The sequence below is a fragment of the Aethalodelphis obliquidens genome, unplaced genomic scaffold (genome assembly GCF_003676395.1).
Source record: "Aethalodelphis obliquidens isolate GAN/ISIS:26980383/991018 unplaced genomic scaffold, ASM367639v1 scaffold28, whole genome shotgun sequence".
NCBI lineage: Eukaryota > Metazoa > Chordata > Mammalia > Artiodactyla > Delphinidae > Aethalodelphis > Aethalodelphis obliquidens.
In genome coordinates, this window is record NW_020837972.1 from 6,460,758 (window position 1) to 6,473,428 (window position 12,671).

Here is a 12,671-nt window from a genome sequence, read left to right on the forward strand (position 1 = left end):
GCGGGGCGCGCGTGCGCGGCGCGGGATCCCCCGAGCGGCGGCGGGAGGCCCCGGCTGGCCAGTCACGTCTCCCGCGCGCCCGACGCGCGCGCCTCGGCCGCGCGCCCGGCCCTCGAGTCTGAGAAGCGGGGGCGCGCCCGGTGGCGAGCAAATCCATCCCCCGGAGGCCAGCCCCCTTCGCAGGCTGGAAAACTGAGGCCCGGCGTCCGCTCGGCCTGGAATGCTCGGGGCGGGGAGGTGCAGCTACCAGGAAATAAAGAGCTCCTGGTCCCTGCGCCTTGAACCCCGAGGAGCGGTCTGCAGAAATTAATTAGTTCATTCATTCATTCATTTATGAAATATTTATTGAGCACCTACTAAGTGCCAGGCACGGAGTATTCAACCGTGAGCAACATAGATTAGGCCTGCCCTCAGGGATTTGACAGAAGGAGTCAAATTACTAGGCACTTAAAAAAAATTATTTTGCCAGTCTTTTTATGTGAATTCTTTGTATGTGTCCAGAAACCCAGCCAACTCCTTGGGAAGTCAGGAAGGGCTTCTCTGAAAAGGGGGCATTTGCTCAGAGGCCTGACGGATGAGCAGGATTAACGGGTGAAGGGAGGGGAGACTGGGGGGTGAGGGGAGCTAAAGGCCCGGAAACGGGAAGGAGATTGTCCATCAGAGGCCCGATCCTAGGGAAGGGAGGAGGGAGAGAGTCACGGTGCACTCTAGAAAGCTCTGGCTGCCACTTGGAGAATGGACTGTGGGATGGGGTGAAGGGAGACCAGGGATGGGCTGCTGCTGTTGTCCTGGGAGGAGGTGACCAGTATGGGGATGGAGGGAGGGACATGGAGTAAGATACTAAAAAGGTGGTACTGGCTTGACTTGGTAATAGCTTCAATTTCATTCAAATCCCCTCCCTCCCCTCTGTCGCCCCACGCAGGTTCACAAGCATCCGCAAATTTACTGGTCCAGTCCTGCTCCCATCCGTCTCACTGCCAAACCAGCAACCCAACAGCCTCCTGGATCCCTCCAGCTGCTTCCGCCAGGTCCAGGGGCTGGGACCTCCTGCACATTCCCTCAGCATCATTCATCTCAAAGGTGGTTCTCTATGGGGTTACTATAGCCCCCACTGAGTGTTGTGGGGTTTTTGTTTTTGTTGTTGGTGTTTTGTTTTTTAACTTGTGGGAATATTTTTTAATGTCTTGCAGCTGGGGAGAGCTGTTGGAGGTTCTGGCATTCAGAGGGCAGGAGCCAGGAATGCTAAAAACGCTAAAAGTCGTGCAATGCACTGGACAGTGATGCTGCCCCCGCCCAAGGAGAATTGCTTCATTCCCACAAGACACCTGTGTGGTGAAAACACCGTTCATAGTTATCTGAAGCCAGAACCTAATTCCATTTTACATATCAACACAAAGTATTTTTCACTGAATTTTCAGAAATGCAACTATGTTTAAATAGAGGAAAGAATATACTTTGTTTTGTTTGAGAGCTTTGTCCGGAGTTGTTCACCATTTGGGAAAAAGAGTTTATAGAGGGAAACACCACTCCTAATATTGGAGCAGTTGACCCAACAAGCAGACATCCGTAGCTGTGCTCTTGTAGACAGACCGCCATATTTATTTAGCACTTATTTTAAAATGTCGAGTGTAAGACAAAATTATGGGCAATATTCAGTTGACTAGTGACTATCTTACTTCTCAGCTCTGAACACATACATTAAAAACAGACACATTTCAACACAATATTGTAAATTGACGCTACTTCAATAAGAAAAAAAAAGAAAAAACCAGACACACTACTGAGACTTCCCTGTGTCCTCCAGGGGAGTTGTGCCCAAGATGTTACATAATGAAATGGACGTTGTTTCATCATGATGAATTTTCCTTTTATGTTAGGGCATTATAGATTTTGTTTTTTCACATTACATGTGGAGGTGGGCTTTATCATCTATGAATTTGTTGCCAATGAGAAAAGGAATCATCACACACTAGTTGTAAAAGGGGTGTGGGATTTTAGGGTGGAGAACCTTAGGCTGGTGGTTCTCAAATGGGAAGGTTTGAGAATTCCCTGGAGTCAATACAGATTTGGAGGCCCCACCCTCCGGAGTTGGCAATTCACTCAGCTTTTAATAATGCCCTAGTGATGCTGAAGGTCCTGGTATGGGGACCTCGGTTTGAGAACCGCTCCCTGTACAAATGCCAAGGCCTCCTTACTGGTCTTCCCTCCATACCCTTCCTCTCCTACCCATCGAGAAATCCATACCAAGATCTGATCATCAAAACCGCAATGAGGTACCACCTCGCACCGGTCAGAATGGCCATTATTAAAAAGTCTACAAGGACTTCCCTGGTGGTCCAGTGAGTAAGACTCCACGTTCCAAACGCAGGGAGCTGGGGTTCGATCCCTGGTCAGGGAACTAGATCCCGCATTGCATGCCGCAACTAAAAAGATCCCACATGCCGCAAAGAAGATCCCATGTGCCGCAACTAAGACCTGGCACAGCCAAAATAAATGAATGAATAAAATAAATATTAAAAAATCTACAAATAACAAATGCTGGAGAGGGTGTGGAGAAAAGGGAACCCTCCTACACTGTTGGTAGGAATGTAAGTTGGTGCAGCCACTGTGCAAAACAGTATGGAGGTTCCTCAGAAAACTAAAAATAGAATTACCATATGATCTAGCAATTCCACTTCTGGGCATATATCCAGACAAAACTCTAATTCAAAAAGATACATGCACCCTTATGTTCATAGCAGCACAATTCATTATAGCCAAGACATGGAAACAACCTAAATGTCCATCGACAGATGAGTGGATAAAGAAGATGTGGTAGACCTAGAGTCTGTCATACAGAGTGAAGTAAGTCAGAAAGAGAAAGACAAATACCATATGCTAACACATATATATGGAATTTAAGAAAAAAAATGTCATGAAGAACCTAGGGGTAAGACAGGAATAAAGACACAGACCTACTAGAGAACGGACTTGAGGATGTGGGGAGGGGGAAGGGTTAGCTGTGACAAAGCGAGAGAGTGGCATGGACATATATACACTACCAAACGTAAGGTAGATAGCTAGTGGGAAGCAGCCGCATAGCACAGGGAGATCAGCTCCGTGCTTTGTGACCGCCTGGAGGGGTGGGATAGGGAGGGTGGGAGGGAGGGAGAGGCAAGAGGGAAGAGATATGAGAACATATGTATATGTATAACTGATTCACTTTGTTATAAAGCAGAAACTAACACACCATTGTAAAGCAATTATACCCCAATAAAGATGTTTTAAAAAAATGTAATTATGTAATACATGTAAATAAAAATAATATAGAATAAATTTAAAAAAACAAAGATGTGGTACATATATACACTGGAATACTACTCAGCCATGAAAAAGAATGAAATAATGCCGTTTGCAGCAACATGGATGCAACTAGAGATTATCATACTAAGTGAAGTAAGTCAGAAAGAGGAAGACAAATACCATATGATATCACTTATGTGTGGAATCTAAAATATGACACAAATGAACCTATCTGCAAACCAGAAACAGAATCACGGACATAGAGAACAGACTGGTAGTTGCCAAGGGGGAGGGAGTTGGGGGAGGGCTGGAGTGGGAGGTTGGGGTGAGCAGATGTAAGCTTTTATATACGGAATGGATAAACAACAGGTCCTACTGTATAGCACAGGGAACTTTATTCAATATCCTATGATAGGGACTTCCCTGGCGGTCCAGTGGTTAAAACTCTGTGCTTCCATTGCAGGGGGCATGGGTTCAATCTCTGGCTGGGGAACTAAGATCCTGCATTGCCGCATGGTGTGGCCAAAAATCCCAATATCCTATGATAAACCATAATGGAAAAGAATATTTTTTTTAAAAAAGAATATATATATATATATATATATGTATAACTGAATCGCTTTGCTGTACAGCAGAAATTAATACAACATTGTAAATCAACTATACTTCAATTTCAAAAAAAAAAGATCTGATCCTGCCACCAAGAAGGCACTAAACCCTAATCCTTCTACCCTGGCCCAGCTTAGCTTTCTACCCACCCCCACTGGTCCAGAGACCATCCCACCCCTTCTCACTTCCTCGTACAGCTGAGGGGCCCTCTTCCTTCCCACACTATCTCTTGCCAGACACCACCTCCAAAAATCTCTCCCTGCCCCCCAGACTGGACTCAGCGTCCTACCGAGGATTTCATAGCTCTCCCCCCACCTACCCCCAGACACACAGCATGTGTCACTCAACATTGTCACAACTATCTCTCTGACTTGTCACATGGTTTCTAAGAAAAACCTCAGGAGCTGGGCTGGGACCAAGATGAGGGCACAAAATATAAGGGGGCAACGAAAACAACAAGAAGAAGAAACCTCAGTAACCAAGAGAAAGACTATTTTTTAAAGAATCAAAATTTATGCAAAAAAAAATCTTCGATGAAGGAAATGTCAACATTTTAAATGGGGTTGGGTGAATTCCCTGGTGGTCCAGTGGCTGGGACTCCGTGCTTCCACTGCAGGGGGCACGGGTTCAATCCCTGATTGGGAAACTAAGATCCTGCGAGCCATGCAGCAGCGTGGCCAAAAAAAGAAAAGGGATCAGTACCATATTACTGATCTTCCTAGCGCCACAGGCTCCAGCAGGGCACAGCAAGGCATTTTTACTGATCCTGTCTTTATTTGACCCTGTCTTTATTTAAAATTTTGGTCATTCTAAACCCTTTTGTGAAAACCCTTCTGTGAAAAGGCCTGTGGGCCTGACTTGTGGCCTGTAAGGGGGTGGGGCAGGGAAAAGAGAAGTGAGAGACCCCTGGTCTAGGCTTCAGGAGTGGAGGAGGGGAACCCACTGAAAGAGGCAGCTCCGAAGTTTTCTTGCATCCAGTAGAGCCCTTTCCATTCGGTATCATAATTATTTTTTCATCATGATTTATTTAATTATCTTTGACCTTGTAGTCTCAGCTCAGTTTTGCAAGGACTAAAAACTGCAAGTTATGGAGTTATTTGCTGTCTGCTAGGCTGTAGGCAAAGTGATTTGCCAGTGTGTTGGGGACAGGGGTTTATTAACATGTGAATGTCCCCCAGTCTACCTCCAGGGCTACCTCCTCCAGGAAGCCTTCCCTGACCTGAGGCTGGAAGGTAGGTACCCCTTATCTATGCTTCTGCTGCCCCTCTGCTTGTTCCTGGCTTCAGCCTTTTTATTTATTTCTTGTCACATTGTTGTGGTTCTCATTTCATGGCTGAGGAAGTGGATGCACAGAGTGGTTTAGTCACACACCCAAGGTCACATAGCTAGGGAGTGGTGAAGCTGGTATTGGGACAGATGTTCTTCTACTTTAGAACTCAAAGACAGAGGTTCTTCCAGGATAGCCTAGGAGGGGAGAAGGGAAGAGAACTCTCCTGATAGTTCCCTTTTTAGAGCAACCAATTTGCAGTTCAGAGGTAGCAAAGTTCTGGCAGACTGAATAATGGTTCCCCAAAGATGTCCATATTCCAATGCTTGGCATGTGTGACTTTGCAGATGTGATTAAATTAAGGGTGTTGAGGTGGGGAGATTATCCTGGGTTATCCACATGGGCCTGATGTAAACCCAAGGGTCTTTATAAGAAGGAGGCAGAAGGAGCAGAGTGAGAAGTAGGAGACGTGATGACACAAGAAAGAGGTTGGAGTGATGGGAGGAAGGCCGTGAGCCAAGGGATGCAGGAGGTCTCTAGAAGCAGAAAAAGGCAAAGGAGTGAATTCCTACCTCATCATCTCCAGAAAGAATGCAGACCTGCCATCACCTTGATTTTAGACTTCTGACCTCTAGAACTATAAGAAAATAAACTCCTGTGGTTTTATGCCGCTGAGTTTCTGGTAATTGGTTGCAGCAGCCATAGAAAATGAATATAAAACCAACCTACACGTATACTGTGTTAAAAAAGAAACAACAGGCTCAAAATGGAGTCACTTGTGCTAAACCCCACATCAGCAAACCAAGACTTAATACCTAACCTAATTACAGTTACAACCACCCCGAGGAATGTAGTCTTAACTGGTCAGTCTGGAATTTTCTGGTCAGCACTAATGAGGTAATCTGCCATGTAGCCCCCTTCTGTCCTCCATAAGTAGGTTACCTAAGCCTGCAACAATCCATTCTTTTCCCCCTTCTGCTATAAAAGCCTTCCATTTTGTGCAGCTCCTTGGAGCTCCTTTCTACTTGCTAGATGGGATGCTACCAATTCTTGAATCATTCAACAAAGCCAATTAGATCTTTAAAATTTACTCAGTTAAATTTTTATTATTTAACAACTATAAAAAAATTATTATGATGTCATAATCCAATATGTTCCAGGCAATTCTTGGACATCGTATCATCTTCCCATTCACTCAGTACATTCAACGAGAATTTATGGAGTGCCTGCGCTCTGTTGAGCACCAGTCTAGGATTTGGGGTCCATCAGGGAACACCACAGAGTCACTGTCCTTGGGCGGTGTCCAATCAAGTGGGAGATATAGCCAAACAACTAATAAGTAAATAGATTTACTACAACGTATGCTAATATATGCATATAAACATGAATATTTAAGTATAACATATTCATATACTATATGAATATTTAAATAAATATATGAATATAATTGGGTGGTGTCCAATCAGGTGGGAGATGTAGCCAAACAAAAAAGTAAATATATTTACTATAACATATGCTAATATATTCATATAATATATGAATATTTAAATATGTCATTTTAAAATGAATCCCTGTCAGTAAAGTTCTTAGAACATGACACGCACAGATCAGTGTCAAATAAATGAAATATGATGTCAAGTAGTAAAAATCAGTCTGGGGGAGAGGGTGGTGGAGGGGGGTCTTTAGGCAAGTGGTCAGGGAAGCCTCTGGACAAGGTGACATTTGAGCAGAGGAATCACCATGACAACCCCACCAGGGAGGTGTGGTGGTCCTGGGATCTGCCTGGTTCAAACTGGCCTCCTGACTTCGGAGCTGTCAGGTGCTTCCTTTTTCTGAGGCTCACTTTCTTGCTCTGTAAAATGGGGATAAGAATGGGACCACTTACCTCATGGGTTGGTTTTGAGGCTTGAATACAATAATGTACATGAAAAGCACATTGTGCTGTCCTGCTCATCGACGTTACCTAATGTCATGGGTTGAATTGTGTCCGCCCCAAAGACGCTGACGTCCTCACCCCCAGGACCTGTGACTATGACCTTATTTCAAAATAGAGTCTGTGCAGATGATCAAGTTAAGGTGAAATCATTAGGGCGGGTCCTAATCCAAGATGACTGTGTCCTTATGTAAAGGAGAAATTTAACACAGAGATAGAGACACAGGGAAATCTGTGGCCACAAGCCAAGGAGCACCCAAGATGGTCAGTAGATCACAAGAAGCCAGGAGAGAAGCACAGAACAGATTCCCACAGCCCAGAGCGAACCAGCCCTGCCAATAGCTTGGTTTCTGACGTCTAACCTCCAGAACTGTGAGGCAACAAGTTTCTGTTGTTTAAGCCACTGGGTTTGTGGTGCTCTGTTACAGCAGCCCTACGAAATGAATACACCTAATATTATCATTTCCTTGGTTCTAGAAACTGAGGCCCAGAGCGCAGCTAGGATTTGAACCCCAGCTGACCAGCCCCCCGGGGCCCATGTGTAGGTAGTTGGCCTTTCTAGCCTGAGAGGTGAAACTTTGGATGTGCCCCCATGTGCAGGGAATGGTGTTTGGGACTCAAAGCTTTGGCCACTTGGCCCACAGTGTCCAGGGCGGGTCTGGGCAGTTGCTGGGGTCAGGGCTCCTGATAAGGCATCTCTCTGGGTGGGTTGATAGGTACCAACAGCCAGGCAGCTGCCAGTTCCTTGCTCCTGTGTGGAGTTGGTGAAAGCCTCCTTTCCTCTACTCACCCCTTGATTTAACTTGGGTTCTCCCTGGGAGCTGGGGAGTCTCTGCCTCCCTCCAGGCCTCCCCTCCCCTCTCCAGTGGGTGTACTCACAGGACTTGGGCTAGCCTGACTCTGCCTCTAACTTGCTGTGTGACCACAGGCAACACACTGACCCTTGCTGGGCCTTGGAATCTCAGCCTGTAATTTGGAGTGATTAAATGTCCCATGAGAGGTCACTGGTTAAATAAATTTGGGTATGTGCATATGATGGCCCTCCTAGTTGGCCCTCAATGGTCCCCATCTCCTGGTATTCATGCCATTTTGGAGACCTTTTCACAATGAATAGACCTGTGTAAGCACTAGGATGTTGCAGATGTGGCAGCTTCTGGCTTCTGAGGCTAGGTCATACAAGACACCGTGGCTTCTCTCTTGCTCTCTCTTGGATCACTCACTCTGGATGATCAAGCCAGCCACTATGTTCTAAGGATGCTCAAGCAGCCCTATGGAGAGAGGTCCTCATGGTGAGGAACTGAGGCCTCCTGCCAACAGCCAGCACCAATCTACCAGCTACGTGAGTGAACCACCTTGCAAGTAAATCTTACAGCCCCGATCAAGCTTTCAGATGACATTGCAGACACAGCTGACATCCTGATTGCAACCTTACAAGAGACCCTGAGCCAGAAGCACCCGGCTAAGCTGCCCCCAGATTCCAGACCCACAGAAGACATGTGAGATAATAAATGACTACTGTTTTAAGCTGGTAGATTTTGAGATAATGTGTTATGCAGCCATAGATAACTAATATAGCAGCCATATAAAAATATGTTACAATATAATGCACTACTGGAGAAACAGTTTCATGAAATATTAAGTTTGGGGAAATAAAGTAGGTTACCAATCACTATATGACAGTAGCATCCCAGTTTTGGAAGAAAACTATGAAGAGTTATAAAACTCTACCAAAGAACGAAAAGAAGACATATATGGAGAGATGGAGAGGATTTTTCCTTCTTTCTTTCTTTCTTTTTTGTTTTTGCAGGGGAAGACTTTATAGTAGAATTATCAATCACTCTAAGTTAAATGCAATGCAATTCCCATGAAAATCCCAAACTGATGTTTTTGGGTGTAAGGGATCTTGATAAGAGATAACTGAACGAAATGACAATTGTTAAAGACGAGACAACAAGCCCCAAATGGAGTCATTTACGCTAAGCCCCACATCACCCAACTGCGTCTTAATTACAGTTTTGTTTTTCCCAGAAATGGAATCTTAAATCAGCCAGCCAGGAATCACCTGATCAGCACTAGTTAGGTTATCTGCCTGGTAGATCCCTGCCATCCCCTAAAGGAAAGTAACCTTGCAATATCCAATCTGCTTTTCTGCGCAGTATAACTTCCTTGTTCCTGCTCCCTTCTATTTATACAAGTCTTTCATTTTGTATAGCTCCTGGGAACCCCTTTCTATCTGTTAGATTGGATACTGCCCAATTCATAAATCGTTGACTAAAGCCAACTAGAGCTTTAACATTTTACTCAGTTGAATTTTGTTTTATAACACATTTATTGAACATATACTGTGCATCGTGTCATCTTCAATCACTATTTCATCTTAATTCCACAAAAGTCCCTCGTTACTTAATTTTTCCAATAGCAAGAAACTGTTATTAGCTTCCCTCCCCCGCCACCCCCTACCACAAATTCTACATATAAAGCTTCAAGAAGAGACTTGTCTGAGATTCTGGGGACCATGAGGAATGGAGCTCAGGTTGACCTCATGTGTGTTTGACACTAACATGTGCTCTTGGACCTCCTGCCATGTGCCTTCCTGATTGTTCTCTGGTTTCCTTTAGTACCAGCCCAAGACCACACAGGTAGAGAGAGCAAGGTTGGGGTACCAGCTGAGTCTGCCTGCCTGACTCCAGAGTCCCTGGTCTTAATCACTAGTCACCAAAAAGGAAGAATAGAAAGAAGGGATCTGTCCTACCAGATATTAAAACATGTGACAAAGCTGCAGAAATTAAAACAGCATGAGCACTGGTTTAGAAAGGCACAGACAGATCAATGGAGAGTCCAGGAATAGACCCAAACACACAGGAAAGTTTAGTGAATAATAAAAGCAGGGAAGTATCAGTAGAGAAAATATGAGTGGGTCAACTAACAGTTTTGGTGCCATTATCTAGTAAGTCAAGCTGGATCCTTAACCCCCTTCTTTCTCCAAAATTAATTCCATATGAATCAAATATTTCAGTGTTAAAAAAAACCCTCAAAAGTTCTACAATGTCTGCATGAGTAACTTATAAAATGGGACAGAGAGGGGAGGGGATGCAAGGTTTCTAACTATAACATTAATGGCAGAAACCATAAAAGGGAAAAACAAAAAGATGAATAGATTTGACTCCAAAAAGGTTTTTATTGAATTGAAGTATAGTTGATTTACAAGGTTGTGTAAATTTCTGCTGTACAGCAAAGTGATTCAGTTATACATATATATACATTCTTTTTTTTAATATTCTTTTCCATTATGGTTTATCACAGAATATTGAATATTGTTTCCTGTGCTAAACAGTAGGACCTTGTTATTTATCCATTCTCTATATAATACTTTGCATCTGCTAACCCCAAATTCCCAATCCTTCCCTCCCCCACCCCTCTCCCCCTTGGCAACCACAAATCTGTTCTCTATGTCTGTGAGTCTGTTTCTGTTTCGTAGATATGTTCATTTGTGTCGTATTTTAGATTCCACATATAAGTGATAGCATATGGTATTTGTCTCTCTCTTTCTGACTTACTTCGATTAGTAAGATAATCTCTAAGCCCATCCATGTTGCTGCCCCAAAAGTTCTAAAACCTTTGAATGTCAGACAAATTGGGGGAAATCTTTGCAACAAAAGGATAATACCCATAAATATAAAGGGAGTTCTTACAAATTAATAAGAGAAATAGCCAACATACTTCAAGAGGAAAATGGGCCCAAAAGTGGCCTTTATAAAGAAATAAATCTAAAGGTCCATCAATGTATGAAAAGACTTGCAGTCTTATTAGCAGGGCTGGAACTAGGCTGAGGCAAGTGGGGATGCATGTAAAATTTAAGGAGGCTCTCACTCTCAGGATGGTGCAAGTACAGGGTGGGCACCTGAGGGTGCGTGCCTCCTTAAACTTGTCAGTTAATAGAGTCCTCTTGGAGGGCTGTCTGGCAAAATGGATCAATATTTTAAACGTGCAAACTCTTTGGCAAAATGATTCCATTTTTAGGACTCGACCCCAGGGAAATAGACAGGTGTGCCAAGAAACGCATCTAGGATATTTGTAATATCAAAAAATGACAAGGACAGTCCCCATAGGGACCGACTTTAAAAATTGTTACATCCAAGAATTTTTTTAAAAATTGTTACATCCGCATACAATGGTAACCTGTGTGAAATGGATACCGTTGTTCTACAGTTGTATGGAAAGGTGTTCAGGACACGCCATATCGGTAACAGAACAGAGGGAAGTCAAAACAGCATGTATAACACGAGCCCATTTTTGTCACCCAGGTGTGTTTATGTTAACGTTTGGAGACATTCACCCAAAATGTTAATGGCCCCTGTTTCTTGGTGCGGGGGTTGGTGGCAGGTGATTAGTACTTTCTTCTCTCTACCTTCTGTATTTTATACATTTACAAAGGTTATGATGATGTTAATACTTAGAAAAGTTCTAATAAAGCTAATTTCATCTGAGAATGTACGTGTGGGTGTGTGGGGCTAACTGGTTATTCTCTAACATCACCTAGCCCTCCACAGAGTTCTGCCTCCTGCAGAGAATTCTCCCAGCCAAGGATCCTTTTGTCCTGGCCTGAGTGTATTTCAGAGCTGCTAGAAGGCCATGTCATTATCAACCAGCCAGTGGGTCAGAAGAATCTTCAACTCCAACAGCTCCAGCCAAATAAACAGAAATTGCTTCCAAAGGTCCTTTGGGGGCCTTCTGGAACCTCCTATCAGTACGATCAGTGAACTTTGGACTTCAGAGTAGTTTCTCACTGTCCCTGTGATCAGCAGACTGAGTAAGCCCTACACCTCTGTGGGACTACGTGCACATCCCCGCCGCTCTTTGGGCCTCACTTTACCCAACTGTAAAATGGGCAGATTCAACCAGCTCAGCGTTTCTCAACATTTTCTTGTTTGTTTGGCCACGTTGCGTGGCATGTGGGATCTTCCCGGACCAGGGATCAAACCTGTGCTCCCTGCAGTGGAAGCACAGAGTCTTAACCACTGGACCACCAGGGAAGTCCTCCTTTTTTCAAAACAAAACGAAACTCATGCCCCCTTCTGATAAAGATAAAAATCTCACACGCCTCCTAGGGGATATCTTCTATTCATTCCAAGAGCCAAGAATATTCTGTGAAACTTTACTTTCTATAGACTGGATCATGGAAACAATGGGTGTCACTCCACTTCATTTTCTATTAAACACTGTACTGAATTGGCTTTTTGCACACAGCACAGGACTCTCTGAAGCCAAGGCCGACCTCCGGCTCTGGGGTGTGGGAGTCCTGGGTGCCTGGAACCCTTCTCAACTCTCAGTAAAGCTCTCCAGGATGGTGGCTGAGTGTTCCACCTCTGGACACAGACTGCCTGGGTGAGGGTTGCCAGATATAACACAGGGTGTCCTGTATTTTTATTTGCTAGATCTGGGAACCCTCACCTGGCTTCAGTTCTGGGCTTGTGAGCCACATTGTTATGGGCAAGTTCTCTCTTTTTCTCTCCTTCCCTCCCCCTCCCCCCTTCCTCCCTTCCTCCCCCTCCCCCCTTCCTCCCTTCCTCCCTTCCTCCC